The sequence below is a fragment of the Podarcis pityusensis genome (assembly GCF_964106645.2).
Source record: "Podarcis pityusensis genome assembly, chromosome: 13".
NCBI lineage: Eukaryota > Metazoa > Chordata > Lepidosauria > Squamata > Lacertidae > Podarcis > Podarcis pityusensis.
In genome coordinates this window covers 13311452-13334930 of record NC_138038.1, presented here as the reverse complement: position 1 = coordinate 13334930, position 23479 = coordinate 13311452, and the positions used below count along the sequence as shown (strand labels likewise).

The window sequence follows — 23479 nt, the reverse complement described above, 5'->3', positions numbered from 1 at the left end:
ACTGCAGTCAAGGACACTTACTTTGCATCAGAAAAGATTATGCCCCACCAACCTCATTCTGCTCTCAGCCAATCCCCAGCTACCTGCCTCCTTCCTTCCTTCCTTCCTTTCTTGGATGTTGGCTTCCTCCTCCTTAAGTCTCAGTGCTGCCTTGTGGAACTCAGCAGAGAAGAGGATGGAGTCAAAACATCATGGATGCTTTAGTTGAGATTCCTGCATTGCAGGGGGTTGGACTAGATGACCCGGGGGGGGCACCTTCCAGCTCTACAATTCTATGATTCCGTGAAAAGTAGAATTGAGTTGGCTCTGCCTGCCATTGGCTCTGGCGCCACCTACTGTTGGGCTCCTTGCCTTCCACCCAAAGGGCACCAGCCACCAGCACATTCAGCCTCTAGTGTGATTGTCTTGTGTTTTGCTGTCATTTTTTTTTACCTATCCTGTGGGGCAGCTGTTGACAACAACGGCAATTGTTTTAATTTTTAAGGTGTAAAGTTGTCAACGAAGGTGCAGAGGACAGAAGATACAACAGATGTCTGCTCCTCCCTGGGCCGCCTACATTCTGCCCACTCCACCACAGTTTTGGTTGCTTTGCAGACTAGTAATGATAATGATAATGGTGGTGATGATGATAATAATAATAATAATAATAATAATAATAATAATAATAATAATAATAATAAATTTATATGCCATCCATCTGATGACTGGATTGCCCCAGCCCATCTGGGTGGCTTCCAACAATTTATAAAACCACAGTAAAACATCGAACATTATAAGCTGCCCGTATACAAGGCTGCCTGAAGATGTCTTCTAAAAGTCCAGCCTAGGAGTGACAGTAGTGGCTGCTCCTTGCAGTGAGCAAGCAGTTGAAAGCAGCCAGCTGTGCTCTGCTTCTGTGGAGGCAGTGTGAGGGGGGGGTCCCATCTACCCAAGAAGCAAGGGGTCAAATTCCTCACCCACCCAGAGCACAGGTAGATGGTGGCAGCTGCTGCCCTGAGCAGGTAGGCCCTTCTGGGATGTTGGCACCTGTCCAGAGACACCAAGCACCCTAACTATTTTCTCAGGGCTGAAACAGCAGATACAAGAGAGATCTGTGGCTTGATCTGCCTACGTTTTAATCTACTTTAAAGCAGGCTATATAGGGGTTGGGGTTCTTATTTTATCAAAGCAAGCAGTACTGGCAGCAATCATCCCCATCATACATGTAAAGCATGTGGCACACTCCCAAAGAATCATGGGAACTGTAGCATGTTAAGGGTGCTGGGAACTGTAGCGCAGTGAGGGATAAATTCCCAGGATCCTTTGGGGGAAGCTATGTGCTTTAAATGTGTGTTTTGGCATGGTATGGGCGTGACCTAGATTGCTTTTCGAAGCTGCTGTTTGCCCAAAGGGACGACACAAAAGTTGTTGAGCTTCTTTGGGCCATGGTTCTTTAAAAATACGTTGTTTTTGAGCTATTTTTAAAGAAAATTCGCCAAAATATAGACTTACGACATGAGTTGCCATACGTCTGGATTTCCCTGGACATTTCAGCAATTTCCGCCCAGACACTGTTTCTGACTGCCATATTCCGGCTATGTCCGGGAAATTCCAGACATTTGGCAGACCTAGTTTAATGCTCCCCCAAGATGCTCCTATTAAATTTAAAGAAGAGATTCAAACATGGGTTTCTGTACCTCATCTGTGTGCCCCTAAACTTCAGCAACCGCCCTTTCTGCAATAACTGGCCTACTTGACAGGGCTGTCATAGCAACCTCAAGATTATATAAGTTAAATGCTTTGAATACTTTAAATTGCTATATAAATGATGGTGATTGCTGCAATATTATTATGAGAGCGAACTTTCTGGAACTGGCTGGCACTGGGATCTAGCATGAATATACACTATATGTAAACTGCAAGGCACCCCTTTCTTTGGCTGAAGAACAATTTATCAGGCAATTCAGCTCTGTCACCGGTGGTGGCTTGGCTCAAGATTGCAGACTTTTATCACACCGCATGTGTTAATTAGCTGACCATTTGGGGGATGTTTGTGTTATCACCAACACTGCCTTGTTAATTGGTCGCTGTAATTATTATTCCGCCTTTAGGTAATTGACAGAGTCTCTTCTTTTTTACATTTAATTTCCCTTTGACCTCATCCCCCTACCCTAACACCCCACAACTGTGTATATTATGGTCTATCCTGGCCTGAGATCTTGGGGAATGTCTCTACTGGTGATACGCACTGCACAGAAGTACTACTAACTGTGCATTCAGTGTATGGGGCCCAATCCTTTGGCATTCCCTCCCCAGTAAGCTTAGATCGTCACCCTCCTTGCTGAACTTCAGGCACGAGTAAGAATTTTTTTGTTATAGCAGGCATTTTTAGGTAGTTTGTATTATTGTCCCCCTCTTCTGTAGATTGTTTTTATGCCCAGCACTTAGAATAATGAATCAGCACCTAAATATCTTGAATAAAAACAAATATTGCATATGCTTGCCAATTTAGGGTTACATTTCATGTATCTGATGAAGGGATCTGTGGTCCACTGAAGCCGACACCATAATCAATTGTCGTCCCACTGCCACAAGACACTTTGGGAGGGAAGGTTCAGCTAGGTTTTGCCATAATGGATTAGGTGCCAGGTAATTAAGAAGGGAACATAGGTACACAGGAAGTTGATTTATGTACCACCGATCCACCTAGTTCAGTATTGTCTATCCTGGTATGCAGCTGTTCGCCAGGATTTCAGACAGGGGTTTCCACCCCAGCCTGATTTGGAGGCTCCTGACGGGACAGCTCAGTCAGTAGAGCATGAGACACCGATTCTCAGGGTTGTGGGTTCAGGCCCCACATTGGGGGAAGAAAACAAAAGATTCTTGCATCGCAGGGGGTTGAACGATCCTTGGGATCCCTTCCAACTCTACGATTCTATGAACCTGGGGTCTCCTGCCTGCGAAACAGATGCTCTACCCCTGGGCTCCTGCCCTTTCCCCCTCAATCCTGCCAGGCAATTCTTGTCTGGTTTGTTTGGCTCTTTTTCTCCTAATTGCCCGTTTATTTTACAAGCTGCCTGGAGCTTTAGAAAAGCGACATAAAAAGGCTTCGCGCAAGCCAGCGCGTTTCCCAGGGTTTTTTTTTTCTTTATCATTTACTCGCTGCTCCGAGAAAACACACCAATCTTTGCAGTTAAAGAGGATCGCCAGGATCCCCCCCAGCAAGGATCCCGTCCCTGGCCACAACATGGAGAAGCATGATCTCGCTTCCTTCTCCCCAAATGGAGAGCCCGCCACCAACGGCCTGGGCCTCGAGCTTTTCCCTGCGAACAAAGGAGGGGCGAAAGAAGGGGGGCGTCCCGCCCGGAGGGCTCCAATCCGGGCAGGCAGGCAGGGAGCGAGGGCCGGGGACGACTTCCACGTCCCCTCGCGAAGAGCTTCCCTTCGGATGTGGCGCGCCGCGGGGCGCGCTTGCTAGCCGTGCGCCAGGGGCCGCTGCGCCGGGTGGCTGCAGGCTGCGAAGCGCAGGGCCGGCGGCGCAAAGCCCCTTCCTCCTCCTCCTCCTGCTCGGCTGCCTTGGCGGGGCTCTCCCCTCCTTCCTTCCTTCCCTCTCTCCTCCTGCCTCTCCCCGAAGGGCCCCTCCTAATCCCTCGCTCGCCGCAGCGGGAGGCCTTAAGCTGCCTATTCAGGCCCTTTCCTCGGCGCGCTCTGGCTCTCGGCGCTTTCAATGGCTCTCCCTGGCAGGAGACGTGTTGGACAAGTGGAGGGATCCGTCCCCCGCCAGCAAGGTCAAGGTGCGCTTAAAGGCAGCTCCTTCCCTCGGCGGGGCGGCGGGCGCCGATGGGCCAGGTTGCAGGGCTGCGCCGGGGAACAATGCCGACGCTTGTTCCCACCGCCAGAAGCCTCCCTTCTCTCTCTCTCTCTCTCTCTCCACCGGCCCCCTAGAATGGATCCAGACCCGCCAGCCTTTCCGGCACCCAGAGAGGGGGGCCATAGGAGCCAACTCCTACGGGCCAGGGTCCCTCTGGCACCCCCAATAAAATATTTGAGCCCCCCCAAAAGTCAATGGGCATTGCCATTCAAATGGTGTGCGTCAGGGGTGCCAATTTGAGTAAAATATCGGGGGGCAGGCAAGCCCCGCCCCACATAATCACATAACGGGGTGCACCCACACTACTTGAATGGCAATGCCTCTCAACTTTTTGTGGGGAGGGTCCAGACCCCTCAAATACAGCGGATGCTCTGGTTGCAAACGTGATCCGTGCAGGATCTGCGTCTGCGCACCTGTGGGTTGTGCTTCGGTGCTTCTGTGCATGCGCGACCGCTGAAACCGAGAAGTAACCCGTTCCGGTACTTCTGGGTTTCGGTGGTCCGCAACCCAAAAAAATGCAACCTGAAGCGGCTGTAACCCAAGGTATGATAAGACTGTATTTTACTGGGTGGGCAAAGGGACCTTGGCCCCAGGAGTTGGCTCCTATGGTGTCCGTGCATTGCATCTTGTGGCCCCCCCCCCAATATTTTATTCAAGTCGGCACCCCTGCTCTTCCCTCCAAAGCACAACTTTGCAGGCTTGCTAGGGCAGTAATTGGCATCCCTTTCCAGCCAGGTCTCTGGTTTTAAGGGCAAGCTGCTAGCAGGGGCAGTGAGGCAATGAGGGAGAAAGAGCCAGGGGTTGGTGTCCTGCCTCTGAGAAAGGCACAGGAGCCTTGGCAGGAAGAAAAGTGGCAACCTTTGTTGGCCAGCGCCAGGCTATTTTGCGCCCTAGGCAAGGCTAACTAGTTCCACACACCCACACAACATTGCTAACAATTAGAATGTATGAGTTTCTTCAAAACCGGTAACATTCTTCAAAATATAAAATGAAAGTAAATTATAACCGGAAATTTATAAGACATCAAAAAACGAATCTGCATAAAATTCTGCCCTTCAAAGGTCAGTACTACGCCTCTCTGAGGTCTGCGCCTAGTTGGCCTAATGATGGCACCGGCCCTGCTAGTTGGTAACGGTAAAAGAACCCCTGACCATTAGGTCCAGTCGTGACCGACTCTGGGGTTGCGGTGCTCATCTCGCTTTATTGGCCGAGGGAGCCAGTGTACAGCTTCTGGGTCATGTGGCCAGCATGACTAAGCCACTTCTGGAGAACCACAGCAGCGCACAGAAATGCTGTTTACCTTCCTGCTGGAGCGATACCTATTTATCTACTTGGACTTCGTGCTTTCGAACTGCTAGGTTGGCAGGAGCAGGGATCAAGCAACGGGAGCTCACCCCGTCGCGGGGATTCGAACCACCGACCTTCTGATCGGCAAGCCCTAGACTCTGTGGTTTAACCCACAGCGCCACCCCTGCTAGTTGGTAAAGAAGGGTATATTGCAGAGGTCAGCAACCTAAGGCTCTTGGGCCGCTTCTGGCCCATGAACTTCCTGGAACTGGCCCACGGCCGATCAGTGGATCGGCGTGCGGATTCAGTGCTTTTCCCCCCCATGGCGCCATTTTTTCCCCTCGCCGCAGGAACCAACATCCGGGTCAGAAAAGCACTGGAAATAGTGTGCACGCATACGCACAGGCGCTCCTCCGACCCAGAAGAATGCGGAAATAGCTTAAGCGCACGCACAGGCGCGCACACCCCGGCCCACTGGAGCCGCAGCGGCTTGAGGACAGGAAAGGCCACGACTGGGCAGCTCTGTAGGTTTTTAAGCCCTCCATTTTAAAAGCAGAAAACAGCTGGTGTATTTCATCTTACTCAGATTGCTACCACTTCTGTTTTTATTTGGGAGACTTCTGCATTGTGTCATGAAAGAAATACAAGCGTGTGCATTGTTGTCATCTTGTGACAAGTCACCTGGGTTCTGGTCCCTCTGCTACGCGCCATCAAGATCAAGGGTTGTATTACCTGAACCAGACAAGAACTGCCTGAAAAATGAGGCCTCTTGGATGGATTTGCCATGCTACCAAGTTGTTTCTGCTTTAAAGCAGTAAGGCTGCCTCTCCCCACCCCTATATTCCTGGCTGCTACAGGGTGTAGCCCTCCTGTTGGTTTGCAATTTGGGGGTGTGTGGCAACCCCATCATGGAACACTGTTTCCCCCCCCCCCCTTGGTGGTTTGCTAGGGGGCTTAAATATTCTGCACATTTCAAGCAGGATTCAAGCTCAGTGTAGCCTCCCAAGTGGGACCAGGCATTTCATGAGGCTGCCCGAAGGAAAGGCCTCATCTCCTCCCTCTCTGGCGCGCATGCCTGCCGATGCCTAGCAAAGCAAAGCATGTAATGTGAAGCCGTGTGCTCTTGTTTCCCTGCACCACCCTGTCGCAGCGTGACGGCATTGCGCTCTGCATGTTTTACTAGGCGTGCTGAGGAGGGAGGAGGGCGAGATCCAGGGCCCATTGCTTTCAGTGGCCATCAGGTCTTCCTTTCTGGCCCAAAGCAATTCTTCCAACAGATCCTGTGCTTTGTGTCAACCTGATGGGCTCTTGGGTTTCAACAGCAGAAGTGTACCTAGACTCCCTTGCACCCTAAGCAAAGAGCAGGGGTGCCAACTTGAATAAAATATGGGGGGGGGAGGAAGGTAAGCCCCACCCTACATAATCACATGATTTGGTGCAGGCACAACATTTGAATTACAATGCTTATCAACTTTGGGGGCGGCCCCCTTAAATATTTTATGGGGGAAAGCCGCCTCGGCCCCTAGGAGTTGGCTTCTGTGGCAAGGAGCTGTTCCTGCACACACCCTCATCCCTTGTACCCTGGGCAAGGAGATGTATTGGTGCCCCCCTAATCCTTTGCAAGGGACGCGGGTGGTGCTGTGGGTTAAACCACAGAGCCAGGACTTGTCGATCAGAAGGTCGGCGGTTCGAATCCCCGCGACAGGGTGAGCTCCTGTTGCTTGGTCCCTGCTTCTGCCCACCTAGCAGTTCGAAAGCACGTCAAAGTGCAAGTAGATAAATAGGTACCACTCTGGCGGGAAGGTAAACGGCGTTTCCGTGCGCTGCTGTGGTTCTCCAGAAGCGGCTTAGTCATGTTGGCCACATGACCCGGAAGCTGTACGCCGGCTCCCTCGGCCAATAAAGCGAGATGAACGCCGCAACCCCAGAGTCGGTCACGACTGGACCTAATGGTCAGGGGTCCCTTTACCTTTAATCCTTTGCAACGGCCCATGCCAACAACCAAATTCCTCCGCCGAGGCACTCAAGACGAGCCTGTGCGTCTCATCTGGCCAACCAGAGGAGCGGACCAGGGAGTGTGCAGACAAAGAGACGGGCTTCTAGCCACAGTGGAGAGGCACAATTTTTACACACACAACCCGGCCTGCACTCTTGGAAGGAGCCAAGCTGACCGATGCCTAGATATACCCCCGTTTTAACAATAATACTTTATGTAACCTAATCAAATGTCCACGGCACTTCCCACAAGCCGTATAAAGTTAGACCACTACTGTATTGTTACCCCACGCTTCCCCATAACAGTGGCCGACATTGGAGTCTCCAGTGGCACCCTGTGTGCCGCGAAGAAACCATCGCCCCTCTTGCCTCCTACCCCCCCATTTGAAATAAAAGTTGCGGTGCCCCCGAGACTCCACGTCCAGAGCAACTGGATCGGTTGCGCTCCCCTAAAACTGCCTCTGCCCATACTACAGATTTGGGTGGGTGGGCTGAGGTTGAGGAACTGTAACTATTGCCATCTCCACCAGCTCCTGCTTCACTAGCTGGTACACAACATCTCTTCCCCTTGCAGGGGACATCAGAGCAGAATACCCTCCAAGTCAGAAAAGCAGCAGCAAGCAAGATCACTGCTACTCCGTAAATTGAACAGGAACTCCCTTTTCCTTGCAGCAGGCCAGTGGGGTGGGGTGTAGAGCATAAGTAGGCAAACTAAGGCCTGGTGGCCGGATCCGGCCCAATCACCTTCTAAATCTGGCTCGCGGACGGTCCAGGAATCAGCATGTTTTTACATGAGTAGAATGTGTCCTTTTATTTAAAATGCATCTCTGGATTATTTGTGGGGCCTGCCTGGTGTTTTTACATGAGTAGAATGTGTCCTTTTATTTAAAATGCATCTCTGGGTTATTTGTGGGGCATAGGAATTCATTCATATATTTTTTTCAAAATATTGTCCGGCCCCCCACAAGGTCTAAAGGACAGTGGACCGGCCCCCTGTTGAAAAAGTTTGCTGACCCCTGGCTTAGAGTGTCGGACGAAGACCTGGCAGACCACGGTTCAAATCCCCACACTTGATCATGAAGCTCCCTGGGTGACCTTGAGCCAGTCATTGCCTGTCATCTGAGCCTACCTCACAGGGGTGTTGTGGTGAGAAGGGGGAAAACCACATATACCACCTTGAGCTCACTGGAGAAAAAGGTGGGATAGGAATGCAATGCAGTAAGAAAGAACCAGATGCGGGTTTTGCCAAAGCATACAGATCTAGAAAAAATGTGCTACCATTGATTTTATTTTGCTTCTTTATGTGCCTTACCCCATATATACAGTATGCCCACTCAACTGTGTTGATCCGTGGAACTGGCACTGTTAACAAGTGCCGCATAATTCTCATTCCACAGTCGTAATAAATCAGTATTTTTAATGTGGTGGCATCTGCACTTTGGAACTCCCTACCTATTGACAATTGCTGTACTCTTTTCAATGCCTGCTTAAAACATTTTTGCTCGGGCAAGCCAGACAGATGTTGACACGTTTCAATCTCTTTCTACTGTTTTCTTTTCTTTATTGCTTTCAACCGTTTTTTTTAATTGATCGTTTTCATATGTCCTGGAATCCACACAGAGGTTTTTACTTACAATCGGAAATGTTATGTCCATTTTTGTGAGGTAAACAAATAAATGCCCCCGTTTACTTGTGAAAGGGAGCTGAACAAGAAGTAGAGCAAAGTTTGTGTTTGTGAGACCCTCCTGTTGTGGGGCGAGGGGAGCCATAGCAACGGGAACATGCGAGTGGAAAAGGGTGTATTATTTTTTAGTTTCCTCCCCTTTGCTCGCTCAAGGCGTCCAAACTTAATACTGAGGTTGTGAGCCCTTTGGGGAGAGAGATGGATATGGATGAAATTGTGAGCCTGAACGCCTGGGATAGGGCGGGGTGCAAATATTGTCATGGCTGCTGGCCACAGCATTCCTTGGTGAAGGGTCTTGCTTGTTAATGACTACCAGGATGACTGGTAGATGTTTAGGAAGTAGCTGGGAGATCTCTTTCTTGAGCATTCTGAATAGGAGAGCTATCAGCTTGAAAGGTGACTCACCCCCTTCCCCCAGCTAAGAAGGGAAGGGGGGTTAATTTGCGTGTGAGAGTATGTGTGTGTTGAGAGAGAGAGAGGGAACAAAAAGAAACGGCTTGGAAGAGAATCACAGAGAGCCCGGAGCCAGCAGAGAGTTTGCTGAATACTGGAAAGCGGGGGCGGAGGAGGAATTTGTTCCGTCTGTTTTTCGCAGCTCAAGATCCAGTTCAACAGTCCCAAACCTTGCTTGCGGATCGGAATGCAGCTTGTGACTGGGCGTTGCACTAATCCAGATTCTGCAACGGCGTGTCGGGGGGGCGGGAAGTGTGCATATTCTGCGGTTGAAATGCGAAATTTTACGGGAAAGCAGCTTGGGAAAGGATGTATTTGGGGGAAAGGCATACAATAACGTCTAAAATTTAAATGCAAACTTTTTGTCTATTCTTTAAAAAAAAAAACTCATGCAAAATAGAAATGGAACAGACCTATGATTGAGTGCCAGCAAAAAAAATATATGACAGTGGACGGATTTAGGCTGGATCTAGACGCGTCAAAGAAGCGATTCAGTTAAAGGCGGCGTTGCAAACTCATACAGAGAAATCCGGTAAGGAAAGACGGGACTCCACGACGCCATCTGGTGTCACAGTGTTGTATCACATATGCAACACATATAAAACACTTTTTCTTTACCAATCTAGCTGAGTCCCAGGGTCTGATCTGCCCATCCCTACTGGGAACATCTGGGTGTTCAGGGGGCCTTTTTCCAAAGTCTGGATAAGAGGTAGTGAAGTTGCTGCACAATAGGAGCGTGTTGCATGCTGCTTGCCTCCGCTTATGGTCTACTTGTAAATAAACCAAATATTACAAAACTCATAACTGACTGATGCTTTCGCTTCCAGAGGAAGCCAAACCTGGCTAGCAGTGCCCCTTGGAATTTTTCACCTGTTGGGGAGGTGTGGAGCACAAAACAGTACTCAGTGCCGGCCCACTCATGAGACAAGGTGAGATGACTGCCTCAAGTTGCAGGATCCACAGGGGCAGCAAGTCTGAGTGTAGATCTTTATTCTCCCCCACCTTGTTCCTGATATAGATCTTCACTCACCCGTTCTTCCTGGCAGAGGGTGTGTGTGCCATTTTTTGGTTCGCCTCAGGTGCCAAAATGTATTGAGTTGGCTCTGACAATACTGTATAACATAGGTTTTCAACCTTTTTGAGTCCACGGCTCCCTTGACCAACGACATTATTTCTGTGGCACCCCAACCATCATTCAAGGCACCCCGGGTTCCACAGCACACTGGTTAAAAACCACTGCTGTCTAAGTAAATAGCAGCTCGTCTAGTAAGCTTATTCCTGAAGTAAGAACCAAACTGGGGACTTCTTTCTTCCTCGGAACCACTAGACTGGACCTTGGGTCCTGGCCCCTCACTTGCCTGTCCCCGCCTTCTGTGGATCTGAAGCTGGTGACCAGTTTCCCAACTGGACCAGCCGTAGCTGCCACATGAGCAGCGGAGACAGGTATGTGAGGCTCTGGCAGGATGGGCGACAACGGGTGCTGTGTGGCTCTGGCGATAGGGACACCATGGTTTGGTTCACAGGCCCCCAGTGCCTCATGAGAGGCAGAAGCCTCGAGACAGAGATTGAGAACATGTGGTCCTCCAGGTCTTGCTTAACTCCCAAGCCCATTGGCCATGCTGGTCAGAACTGATGGGTGCTAGGAGTTTGACAACATCCGAAAACAGGTTCAACATCCCTGCTGTATAGGATGGAAGGAAAGGGCCGAGGCAAAGCTCACCCGGTGACTGCAGGCACATTTAAAGCATATGGTTTCCTCCAAAGAATCCTGGGAACCAGAGTTGATCCCTCACTGGGGCCAGGCAATGTCATCGCGACCAGCCAAACATTGTGACAAAGTGATACATCACAAAGTTGAAAAGTGGAGAGAGGAACAAGCTGCATTGGCCGCAGCCCCCCAAGGTGCCATGGTGAAACCTCATCATGCTCCCTTGGTGCAGCTTGTTCCACTGGGCACGGTGGCGAAGGGAGTCCGTCCGCTGCCAGCACCTGTCGCATGAAGGGAGTCAAGCACAGGCAAGCCCTACCTGCGATATGCTGCCAAGTGATGGCACCGTTGCACTCTGGCTCCCAAACCACTCCTGGGCGATGGTAACGCCAGTTTCCCTCAAGTCAGTGATAAATGCTGGCGAAGCAACCCTTAGTTCAGCTTTCTGTATGCGTGACCACACCATTGTGATCACTTGCTACTGCACCAGCCCCGACTCCCAAGCCACCAGCCAGCTGCCCTGCAATGGGAAAGCCGCTACCTCGTTCCTGATGCGTGAGAAGGGGGTGGCGGCCTTTCCTATATGCGTTGCTCCCCCTGCCCATCATTGCCAGGCTGGCGATGCCAAGTATGTAATGGCAACACAGCCTCTCCTATTCATTTCCATAGCAATGATACTCTTCCCTCCCTCCTCTTGCCGGCAGAACTCAGCTAGCCAGGCCTTTTGTGGCTGGTTTTAATTAAAAGGCTCTTAAGTGTGAGACAAAGGCAAAGCTGAAGGGGTCTGTGCAGGGGGGAAACGGGGAGGGGGGCTCCTCTATTCTTTATTCTTCCAGCCTGGTATGCAACCACTAACCCTAACCCCCACCCCAAACTGTCCGGCATCAACACCACCAACCTAGGGCAGGAAAGTTGGGAGCAGTCTTGCGCCTAGCTGTTGCGGTGCAACTGGCGGAGAGAGGAGGGAAAGAGAAAGGAAGGTAAAAAGAATTATGCTTTGATACACATCCGCCCATATGAACCCAGCCCAAATTTCCGCGTGAACTAAATAGCCCCTCTCTACCACTTCACTGGGTGAGGAAAGTCTTTTAAGATTTTCTACAGCGAGAATCACAGGCAGATCAACAAGGTATGTTTAAATGCACATTTAAAGCCTGTGGGATTTCCCCCGGCAAGAATCCTGGGAACTGTAGTTTCCCCCTAACAGAGCTGCGATTTCCAGCACCTGACCAAACTACATGTCCCAGGATTCTTGCCGGGAAGTGGGGGGCAAACGCTCATGTGCTATAAAAGTGCATTGGCTATGATTTAGTGTGGCTCTGCAGGGATGCTGCAGTTGCAAAGAATTATGCATGTCAATATTCCCCTTCTCTGTACAGCGCCAAGTTACACACTGGGTCAAAAATCCCCCCCACACTTTTTTTTTTTAAAGAGGGCTCCAACAGACTTGCCTTCTTCCCCAAGAGCAATGCCCTCCAAAAACCTTTTTTGTCCAGTGTATGATCATAGCTGTCAACCTTCCCTTTTCTTGCAGGAAATTCCCTTATTCCAGCGCAGTTTCCCACTGCTGTCCAGGATTGTTAGATATCCCGTAGACTGTCCCCGGGACAGGTGAGGCTGCTGATCCCTTATTTTCAAATCTGAAAGTGGACAGCTATGCGTATGATCCAGTAAAAAGTTACAACCTGTTCAACAGGACACTTGTAATATCTTTATCTGGTTCTCCTGTTGCAATCACTGGGACTTAGAAAGGGCCTGGCCTTGGCTAAACTGTGCTTTAAATTTTATACACACACAAAACGGTCTCTGTTGCCTATCTACATTTTTGCAGTGTGCAGCTAGCCCTCCCCACTCTAAAGGGATACGCAGAATGAAGAAGAGTAGCTAACCCCTCCTCTGTGTCCCCATCCCCAGCTATATCTTCTCATCTATTACTATGTAAAACCCCAGGCAGGAGGGGGAGGGATTTATGGAAGTATCATGCAAAGGCTGAAATATGACTGGGGTGTGCTTTGAAGTTTGATGAACTGAGCAAAGAAACCTTTACGCCCAGTATTTAGCTTGGGGAATAGGTTGTGTCAACAGAGGGGCGAAGGGTGGTGGTGGGAGGAACTGACATGGTATACTTGGAAGGGGCTGGCAACTTGGGCTTGATGGATGGGGAGCTCCAGCAACGCAACACCTCCCATGTCTTGATAATCAAGGGTGTGAACCTTGGTGGGGGCAGGGAAGGGAGGCTGCTGCAGCTGGCCTGGCTTTTTTTCTCAGATAAGACACAGATTCCTTGAGATGCAACTTCCCGCTCTGCCATAAAGCTTAGTTTAACCTGGCGCCTCTTCTGCTTTCAGTGCCAAGGTATAATTATATATATATATATGGTGGTGCTGCGGGTTAAACCACAGAGCCTAGGGCTTGCCGATCAGAAGGTCGGTGATTCGAATCCCCACGACGGGGTGAGCTCCCGTTGCTCGGTCCCAGCTCCTGCCAATCTAGCAGTTCAAAAGCACATCAAAGTGCAAGTAAATAGGTACCGCTCCGGCGGGAAGGTAAAATGGTGTTTCAGTGTGCTGCTCTGGTTCGCCAGAAGTGGCTTAGTCATGCTGGCCACATGACCCGGAAGCTGTACACCGGCTCCCTCAGCCAGTAAAGCGAGATGAGCGCCGCAACCCCAGAGTCATCCGCGACTGGACCTAATGGTCAGGGGTCCCTTTATATATGCAAAACAATAATAAAAAACAGTGTGTTAAAGCATGTGCAGAGTGTCGTTTCCCTGCCCGCTCCCGCATCCAGTGGGACTTTCTGCCAGGTCAGTGTGCGTGGGATTGCTCTGTATTCTTATGAACATATCCTCTAGATTCAGTCTGGCAACTCATTTGGCAGAAGACTCAAGCTGCAGGGCTTGATTGCAGCAAGAACTGCTCAGTGTCAGGCCCCTGGATGTGTTTTAGGAAGCAGGGTCAGGCCCAGGAATTTCCCATTCTTGTCGTGTTATTATCCCTCCGACAGAACTTCAAGGCAATACTGTGCACTGAACAGATAATTGAAAATGACAGTTCCCGCTGGACGATTCGCAATCTAAAACATGCAATGTGCAGGGGAAAGAAGTTAAAGCAGCAAATTCTCAAGTGCAGGCATAAAGCTGGGTGAAAGTGGGAACCACAGTGGTAAATACTGGTAGAAGTATCCTTGTGAATTATATATCTTCAAGTGGAGCCTGCAACAAAATGTTGCAGCGTGGACTAGTGTTCCTGTTCCGGATGCCAGCCACCTAGCCATACCATCTTCCAGGGCACCCCATTCCATTGCCCCCCTTCCAATTTTTCCATTCCTTCCCTGTCCCTCAATTCTTAGTTGTCATTCTGTGGCCGCTAAGCGTGCTCAGTCTTCCTTCAACTGTCTTGGAGCTTCCTCTTCCCTTAGATTCCCCCCCCCCACACACACACTTTTAAAATTTGCTGTACTTCTGTGATCCTTTGCATTTCTCCATGGCTATCTGTCGACTTCCCTCTGTTTAGAGAAGCTCTTTTTAAAAAACGAGAAAAGGAAAACATTATAGAATCATGGAATTGTAGAGCTGGAAGCGACCCTGAGGATCATCTTCTAGTCCAACCCCCTGCAATGCAGGAATATGCAGCTGTCCCATAAAGGTAAAGGGACCCCTGACCATTAGGTCCAGTCGCGGATGACTCTGGGGTTGCAGTGCTCATCTCGCTTTATGGGCTGAGGGAGCCAGCATACAGCTTCCGGGTCATGTGGCCAGCATGACTAAGCTGCTTCTGGCGAACCAGAGCAGCGCACGGAAACACCGTTTACCTTCCCGCCGGAGCGGTACCTATTTATCTACCTGCACTTTGATGTGCTTTTGAACTGCTAGGTTGGCAGGAGCAGGGACTGAGCAACGGGAGCTCATCCGGTCGCGGGGATTCGAACCGCCGACCTTCTGATCGGCAAGCCCTAGGCTCTGTGGTTTAACCCACAGCGCCACCCGCATCCCAGCTGTCCCATACAGAGACTGAAATTGCAACCTTGGCATTATCAGCTCTAACCAACTGAGCTATTCATGATATACATGAGTGCCTCTGAACCCACTTTTGCTGCCGAGTACCTAAACCACCGAGCCTAGGGCTTGCCGATTGGAAGGTCGTTCAGTCCCAGCTCCTGCCAACCTAGCAGTTCAAAAGCACGTCAAAGTGCAAGTAGATAAATAGGTACCACTCCGGCAGGAAGGTAAACGGTGTTTCCGTGCGCTGCTCTGGTTTCGCCAGAAGCGGCTTAGTCATGCTGGCCGCATGACCCGGAAAAACTGTCGGCAGACAAACACCAATAAAGCGAGATGAGCACCACAACCCCAGAGTCATTCGCGACTGGACTTAACTGTCAGGGGTCCTTTACCTTTTTACCTAGAAGCAGAGCAGCCAGTTCCCATACTTTCAGGAGTAGACTGGAATCCTACCGCTGCCTCTTTCAAGCTAGATACAAGAGTTATGCAATACCCCGTAATGCAAGAGCCAGAGAGGGGAGTAGAAAAGAACGTAAGGCAGCAGGTTGGTGTTGCTGCCCCAGGGTGGGGAATATACAGCTAATTAGTTTCCGTGCTGCAAATCTCTTACATGGGATAAAATTTGTCACAGCGTCCCGGAAGATCCCTCACCCTATAAATAGCTTGTCCCCTTCGGCATTTTTCTCATCACATGCAAGCTTGAGACGAGTGGAGGTGAATGGAAGCACCCAGGAGAGGGTCCAAGACCAGCTCAGCCGTCTCCAAGCCCACCTGCAGTCTCTTTTTGCCTCCCCCCTTGCAATATCGCTTCCCCATGGGAAGCAGGGAATAGTTTCTGTTTGGTACCCTTTGCCAAAACTGACGGCAGGCTCCTCGACTTGGGTTCCCTGTGACTTGACCGTAGAGATCAGAGAGAAAATGAATCCTGCAGCAAAGCACACAGGCACACTACAGAGTCATGCGGGAAAGGATATTTATCTGCTCTTGGACCTCTCATTGCTGACCCACGTCCAGGTGGGTCTGCAGACAAACACCAGCTCCCTTGGCCTGAAAGCGAGATGAGCATTGCAACCGCACAGTCAAGCTTGACTGGACTTAACAGTCCAGGAGCACTTTACTTTTACCTTTACATTATTATTATTATTATTATTATTATTATTATTATTACATAGGGTAAGGTAAAGGATGGTTAAGTCCAGTCAAAGGCGACTATGGGGTTGCGGTGCTCACCTCGCTTTCAGGCCGAGGGAGCTGGCATTTGTCCACAGACAGCTTTCCAGGTCATGTGGCCAGCATGACTAAACCGCTTCTGCTGCAACAGGACACTGTGACGGAAACCAGAGCAGTGCACGGAAACGCCGTTTATCTTCCCGCTGCAGCGGTACCTATTTATCTACTTGCACTGGCGTGCTTTCAAATTGCTAAGTTGGCAGAAGCTGGGACAGAGCAACTGGAGCTCACCCAGTTGCCAGGATTCGAACCGCTGACCTTCTGATCGGCAAGCCCAAGAGGCTCAGTGGTTTAGACTACAGTGCCACCTATTTTCATCGGAGAAATGTTGGAGGGTATGGAGTTTTGTTCCCTCCTCTTTTAAGTAGCAGCAGCAGCAGCAAATTGGCCAAGATGGCGGACTCCTTGAATTTGCATCAGACGGAGGGGCAGACTCTTCTCCCCTTCCTCTTCTTGCAAAGTGACTGTCCTTCTTCCACAGAAGCGGCTGCTGCATCACTGCCAGTGCCACCCCTCCTCCTCCTTGGATGGGTGAGGATTCCAGCCAGATCTAGCCTGACAAGCACAGCTGCGGGATCTGTAGCCCGGCTACTATCTCCTTGGCTTTCCGTTGTGCAGCCCCCCATGCTGGGTCATATGAGGGCCCTCAGCTGTTCTCGCTGAGTGGAGACAGCAACTGGGGTGGGGTGCGGGGAGGCCGGGACGCAAACATTTCATTAACCGAGCGCATGGCATTTAATCTCCCTAAATGAGTCACGGTCTCGGGAGCCAAAGCTGGAGCCAGTTTTGCCCCTTGCTCCTCCTCTCCAAGAGTGACGCTGCATCAAGGGTTCTCAAATGATGTCAGCCAACCTCTGCAGGAAGCACCGGGTCAGCCTCCCACTCCCACTGGTGCAAGTACAACGCAGCCAAAACAACAGTGTCAAAAACGCATTCATTTATCAACCTAGTCCCTGCTTAAGTTTTCACACTATTATACTTATGCTCCTTGGCATCTCTGACTCTTTCTGTTCCCCAAGCGCTCCAGTCTCCTTTCTTCCCTGCATCCTTGCAGAGCACCCTTTTGACTGCTAAAATCTGGCATGATCTGTTATTTCTAAGGCAAATAATTCTCTGCAGAGAATTCTCTTGCCATCATTCCATGGTGGACTCTTGCCCCTCAGCAGTTAGACCGTTTGTGAACATTCCGTGACTTACAATGGATGTGTCTTGGGAAAAGATGGATTCAGCTCTTAGCTGCTGCTGCTTTAACTTCCTCTGTCCCCCAAGTTAACATCCGTTTCTTTCCTGTCAACTGCATATAGGTCCTATTTAAGGTTTCCTCCTCGTTCCGACTTCTCTTTTCTATAGCTTCTTCCCTAGCTCCTTCAGCTTTCCCTAGCTCCTTCCCTTCCTCTTCAGCTTTATGGCTCCTTTGCCCCTCGTTCCCTCTACTTCCGGCTTTTCACCCCACTACTTCCTTAGCCCCCTCAAAACAACAGCTATTGCTATTTATGGTAAAAACGTGTGCCTGCGACGGCTTTTGACAAACTTCAAACAGCAGCATCGTCTGCTTGCAACACCATGAGGCGGATTACATTTCTGGCACACCTCTACAAACAATCCACAAATAATGCAACTTCATGCAGACACTGACTAAGATTCTATAGAGAGGACTGGAAAGAGGAGGTGTGACTCCGGATGCGAGCCCATGAAATAGAAGCAAGGTGTGAATCATCTTCTTTTCCGACACCCAGCATAAAATGCTGAAACTAATTTGCAGCGTGTATGACTATTTGCCTGGCGTATAGAGGGTTTCAAAGAACTGAAGTGAATAGGAAATAGCTTACATCATGAGTGAGCTGGAGGCATACCCATGCTCAACATTTATGAATAGCACAAATATGTTTTCCCAACATAGCATATGACTGACCTGGAAAGCTCAAAGCCACATGATTTGCAGACAGCAAAGTCTATAAAATTGGTGTAAGGAAACTATAACCAATAAAATATATGTCATCAGATGTATTGGAGAGGGCATCCTGCTCAGACTTTTGCAAGAGTGGTATGCAAGAGCTCGGTTCAACTGCAATTCATTTAAAGCACATTCTGCAAGAGCTGGGCTGCTCCCAGCAAAAGCCCAGGTTTCTGGACATCAACGAGTTAAGACACACTTTGCAATGAGGTTCCTCCACTGGAAGCATAAAACTTACTGCTGTGCCTTAGAATATAGTAAGAGATGTGTCTGCATGTCTTTAAAACACTGAGAAGCAGGAGCTGAATTAATGCATCTGGCAAATCCAGCCTAAGACGACTTCCTGGTTCTGCACTATGGAAATGCAACATGAATGAGGAGCAGGGAATAATATCTAACGAGAAATCTGCTAGGATGATGGACTTTTTCTCTTAGCAGGGAGTTCCAGCCCAACAACACAGATACAAAGGTGCGTGCCTTATAATTTCCGGATCAGGAAAAGCCGTTTTGTGCATGTTCAGAGGCTCGCCATCTGACTAGCTTTTTCAGGGAAGTACAATCCAAGCCTGATACTGAAAACAGGTCTGAGGTTGAGTCCCGTGGCTCAAATTCCATACTGCTTAGAGGCACTCCTCCTTCCATTATCACCACACACGTTCCAGAGGTCACATACTTGTGCTGAGTCCTGGTTAGTCCTCACTGAGTATTCTGGGGTGGGTTGAAGGGCTGGAACAATGAGACAGTTTTAGGCAACAGGCAACTTGATTCCCTGCTAAAGGAAAGGTAGCATCTATGGTTGATGCCCTTTGCTCTGGCAGCAGACTTTCTGAGTTTTCAACAACTTGCATGAGAGGTAGAAGTTCAACTGTTTAAGGATTTACTGACTTGGTGCTGGAGGCGACCCAGGGATGTAAACTGCTTGTCCTGCTGAATTTCTGCCTGTCTTTCAGCTGTTTTAGGCAAAGGAACTTAAAACAAAACCAAAAAACAGGCCTCTTGCATTGCAGCAGGGAATTGGCACAAAGGGTTTCCCTCGCAGTTCTTGCTGGTGGTGTCTGCTAGCAAGTACCGTTTAGATGTACATGCATAAGATCCAGTTAATGCCTTCTGCTTCTGGTCCTCTGATTTTGGGGGTAGGGGGAGATCTCTCGCTCTCATTCTGCTGCCAAGTGTTAGGTTAGGAAAAGCCGATTGACTAGCTGGTGGGCAAGAGGGTCATAAATCAAATTTTGTCTTGAAGGGTCAAGTTATTCCCCTCCGCCCAAGCCCCAGGTCTTTGATTCCGGGAGCCCCTCTCTCCACCCCCCACCCCACCCCACAGCTACGAACAGCGCGATGGTTTCAATTACGCCCTGAAAGGCAGAGAGGGGGCCTCTTTTCAAGGCAGGCTGGCCTTCTCCTACTCTCAACAAAAGCTTAAGTTACAGGAAAAGGAGAGAGAGAGAGAGAGAGAGAGAGAGAGAGAGAGAGAGAGAGGAAAGAAGTTAGAAAAGAAAAAAACAGGCCAGGGTAGAGAAGGGGGAAGGAGGGAAAGAAAGAAAAAAGCAAGCAGGGGGGTTGGGTCAGAGAGAAAATCCCAAAAGAAAAAGAAGAAGAAAGAACAATGGAGAGAAAACTTTGAGGGAGGGGGGAAAAGCAGGATAGAAAAGGCCCTGGTGTTGGGTGCAAATTTCGGACTAGGAGAGAGAAACAGGCCCATTCTTTCCTGAGGACTTTCCGCTGGAGTTTTTATTCAGGACACGTCAAAACTACAGGACAATTTGATGTTATTTATGACCGAGTCTCGGGGTGCAGACAAGACCGGCCCTGTCTCGAAATAAGCTTGGTGGTAGAATTAAATCCATCTAAGGGCAAGTTTTACAAATCACCCAGTTCTCCCAAGCGGCCTCTTTCTGCTCCCCCCTCCCCTCAAAATCAAAATTTGGCAGGAAGGCAGCCCAAATTCTTCGCTGCAGAACAGTGTGTGAAAATTCATAATGCACATTGAGTATATTTGCTTATTTCGCACAATGTATTTAATTTGCTTCTGCTCAACACAGGGAAGGCAAAGAGCTATGGCTGCCCCTCGAAGGGCTGCTCCCTGGAAATCATTCTTTTGGGGTCTTGCCAGTGAGATTCACCCGTCTTGTACACACACTATACCTTTGCAGCCTTAGAAGCAGAAGAGATGTTTTGCTTTGCTTTTAAAATGCACGCAGAGATTCTTAAGAAGTAGAATTCTGTTGCCAGCACTGATTTCTGCAGTTGCATTGGGTGGTTTTGAAATCGTCGTATATGTACACTTCTAGGTCAGGGTTACAAACCCTTGAAAATACAATGTTCTGGCACATTGGCAGGGCCTGAGGACACAGCCCAGCAGGTCACTAGGTAAACCCCAATCATAGAATCAAGGGTGGAAAGGATAGCAAACTGTTCATCTTTCTAAGGTGTGCAGTTATAGCAGGGACCTCAGGCATTTGGATGGTACTGCTTGGTGATATCAGACTACTATGGAGCACAATCCATGCTACAACTCATGTCGCAAGAGAAATGAAAGCACATATACAGCAGACAAGCCAGGTATATGAATCTCACACATATATGCACATGGAACATATACAGTCTTCAGAAGACATCAGACATTCACCCATTTTACAGATGGGGAACTTTGGGGCTTAAGAGTCTCCAGTTTTAAAGGCAACCACAAAATCCATGGCACAGAACTCTCACCCTCTCAAGAGGTCATTCAAGAAAGCAAGCCGAGACAGAAAGCCAGCATCTCCAGTCGGTACACCCTAGGGTGTGTGTCTAAAAGTAGATAGTGAACTCACGTGCATTATTCTCGCACACCTGCCCAACAGTTGAGAATAAGGCGATGCGCAAGTTGAATAGGCACACAGGGTAGGAGGAGCTAGGCATGCAGGTTGAGAGCCAATGAGGTGGCCACGTTGGCCTCTATGCAAATGTGGTAAAGCCAGTGCAAAGAAGCCTGACGACAACCTAGTGCAAAAATAATATAGAGGGATATGGGAAAGGAATTAAGCACCCAGAAAACATGTATCCCTTTCACAGATGGGATAGAGGGCTTATCCCCTTACCATTCCTCTGCTCTTTCCAGGCATGGTCCATGCTTTAAAGCTCCATGTCTGCTTGCCCCCCCCCCTTTTTTTTGTTCCTGAGCTTTCCCCACAAAAAAACCCACGATTTAGCATCCAATTAGAGCAACTATCAATCAGCAGAAAACCTGAGTTGTTGCTCCGATTGGGTGCTAAAGAGCAGCTTTCCATGGGGAAAGTTCTGGAGCAAAAAAAACCCCCTGGTTTCAGACACAGAGCTTTTAAGCGCAGAACTGTACCTGGGAAGAGTGGTGCAAAAGGTAAGTTTGGATAAGCTGAAAAACAGCTTGCCCAAACAAGCCAGTGACCCCAACCAACAACCCAGAAAAACCCACTGAGGCACACAAAAAAAGGCAGACACACAGAGAACAAAGGGAGGGCACAATTTCTAAGAAAACATGGAAGAGAATAGCGTGCCCATACATTTTGCCTCATATCTCAGGTTCTACAAATGCTAGAAGCTTAGGTCACATTCACACCATACATTTAAAACACTGTGGTACCACTTTCCCTGTCACAGATGTAAAGTTCCCATAATGCTTTGACAACTTACCCCTCTTCACTGAGGATTGTAGATCTGTGAGAGGGACAGGGGTGAAGTAGCTCAGAAAGAGTGACTGGGCCAAAGTCACTCAGAGCACATCATGGCAGCGTGGTGTGTTGGTCAGAGTGTTGGGCTAGGTCCTGAAAGCCAAGGGTTTGAAGCCCCACTCAGCCACATAGCTCACTGGGGACAGCTTTGGTTGTAGATACAAGCTAAAAGCAAAAGGGAAGCCCCATGCTGTCAGGAAAGTTTGGGGAAGGGTCATAGCTCAGGAGTAGAGAGCATCTGTATGAAATCCTGCAGGGCTACTGCCAGTAAGGTAAAGGGAACCCTGACCATTAGGTCCAGTCGTGGCCGACTCTGGGGTTGTGGCGCTCATCTCGCTTTATTGGCCGAGGGAGCCGGCGTACAGCTTCTGGGTCATGTGGCCAGCATGACTAAGCCGCTTCTGGCGAACCAGAGCAGCACACGGAAACACCGTTTACCTTCCCGCCAGAGCAGCACCTATTTATCTACTTGCACTTTGACATGCTTTCAAACTGCTAGGTTGGCAGGAGCAGGGACTGAGGAATGGGAGCTCACCCCGTCGCGGGGATTCGAACCGCCGACCTTCTGATCGGCAAGTCCTAGGCTCTGTGGTTTAACCCACAAGCGCCACCTGTGTCCCGTGGCGTCCCACACTTACTGCCAGTAAGTGTGGCTAATATTGAGCTAGATTGCTAGATGGAGCAAATGTCTGTGTGGCTCAGCATAAGGCAGCTTCCTATGTTCCTAAAGCGGGCAATAATGGACACGTGCAAAATACTACTGGCATGTCAATCCAGGAAAATAATAAGTCATGAACATGCCTTACTGAGCTTAAAATGTAGTATTTCGGAAGATCCAAAGAATCATGCAAGCTATGCTTACCAGTGATGGTTTCATACAAGAGTAGCAAAGCATTTTCCAACAGTCCAATAGATGAAGACAAATCATATGCCTTCAAATGTGGCATCAGAAAGCCCCTGGCCTGCCTTCATGGGGGGGGGGGGTCCAAATAGCTTGAAACAAAGCAGGCAATAGGATCTGAGGAAGCCAGGAGAATTCTGGCCCCGGGTCAATTGCTCCAGGGACGAAAGCCCAGCTCCTAGCTGCCTATCTGAGAAAACTTGGAAAGTATGTCTGAGGGAGGGAAGGAAGATAGCAGAAAGGGGAAGGGATTCCTTTTTATGCTTTTTAAAAGGGTCAAGTTGCGGGGAGAAAAATGGCCCCAGATAAAAGGCCCCGGGTCAGGCATGAGAGAGCTAAGAGGGGTTTTGAAATATGACAGAGGAAGAATTACAACGGCCAGGAGATAAGATGCTGAGGGTAAGCGGAGATGGCAGGAGGGGGAGGAGGAGGGAAGGGAGGAGGTTAAGTTGGCAGCGGAGAAGGGGAGAGAGATAAGGGAAGAAAGGGTTAGGGTCAGTTGTTCAGAAAGAAAGGCCACCTCGTGTCAGGAAGGCAGATGGCTTGGTCCTGTTACACATACCACATTCCCCAAAAGCGCAAGGTGGGGGTGGGGAGAAAAGATTCCTTGCAGCAAGAAGGGGAGGGAAAAACAGTATTTTTGGGGTGGTGGCAGTCGAACACACACACACACACACACACAAAAGAAAGGTAGCCTCCCCACAAGGCAGTGATGGCCACCATCTTGGGTG

General features: G+C 49.4%; 1 long non-coding RNA gene across 1 annotated transcript; it reads left to right on the top strand.

Annotated features, from left to right (window-relative positions):
- The first annotated feature begins 982 nt into the window (after positions 1–982).
- LOC308460637 lies at positions 983–12648 on the top strand. Its single transcript, XR_013978669.1, has 3 exons — positions 983–3773; positions 5488–10198; positions 12512–12648. It is a non-coding gene; the product is annotated as an uncharacterized lncRNA (long non-coding RNA).
- Positions 12649–23479: the final 10831 nt, after the last annotated feature.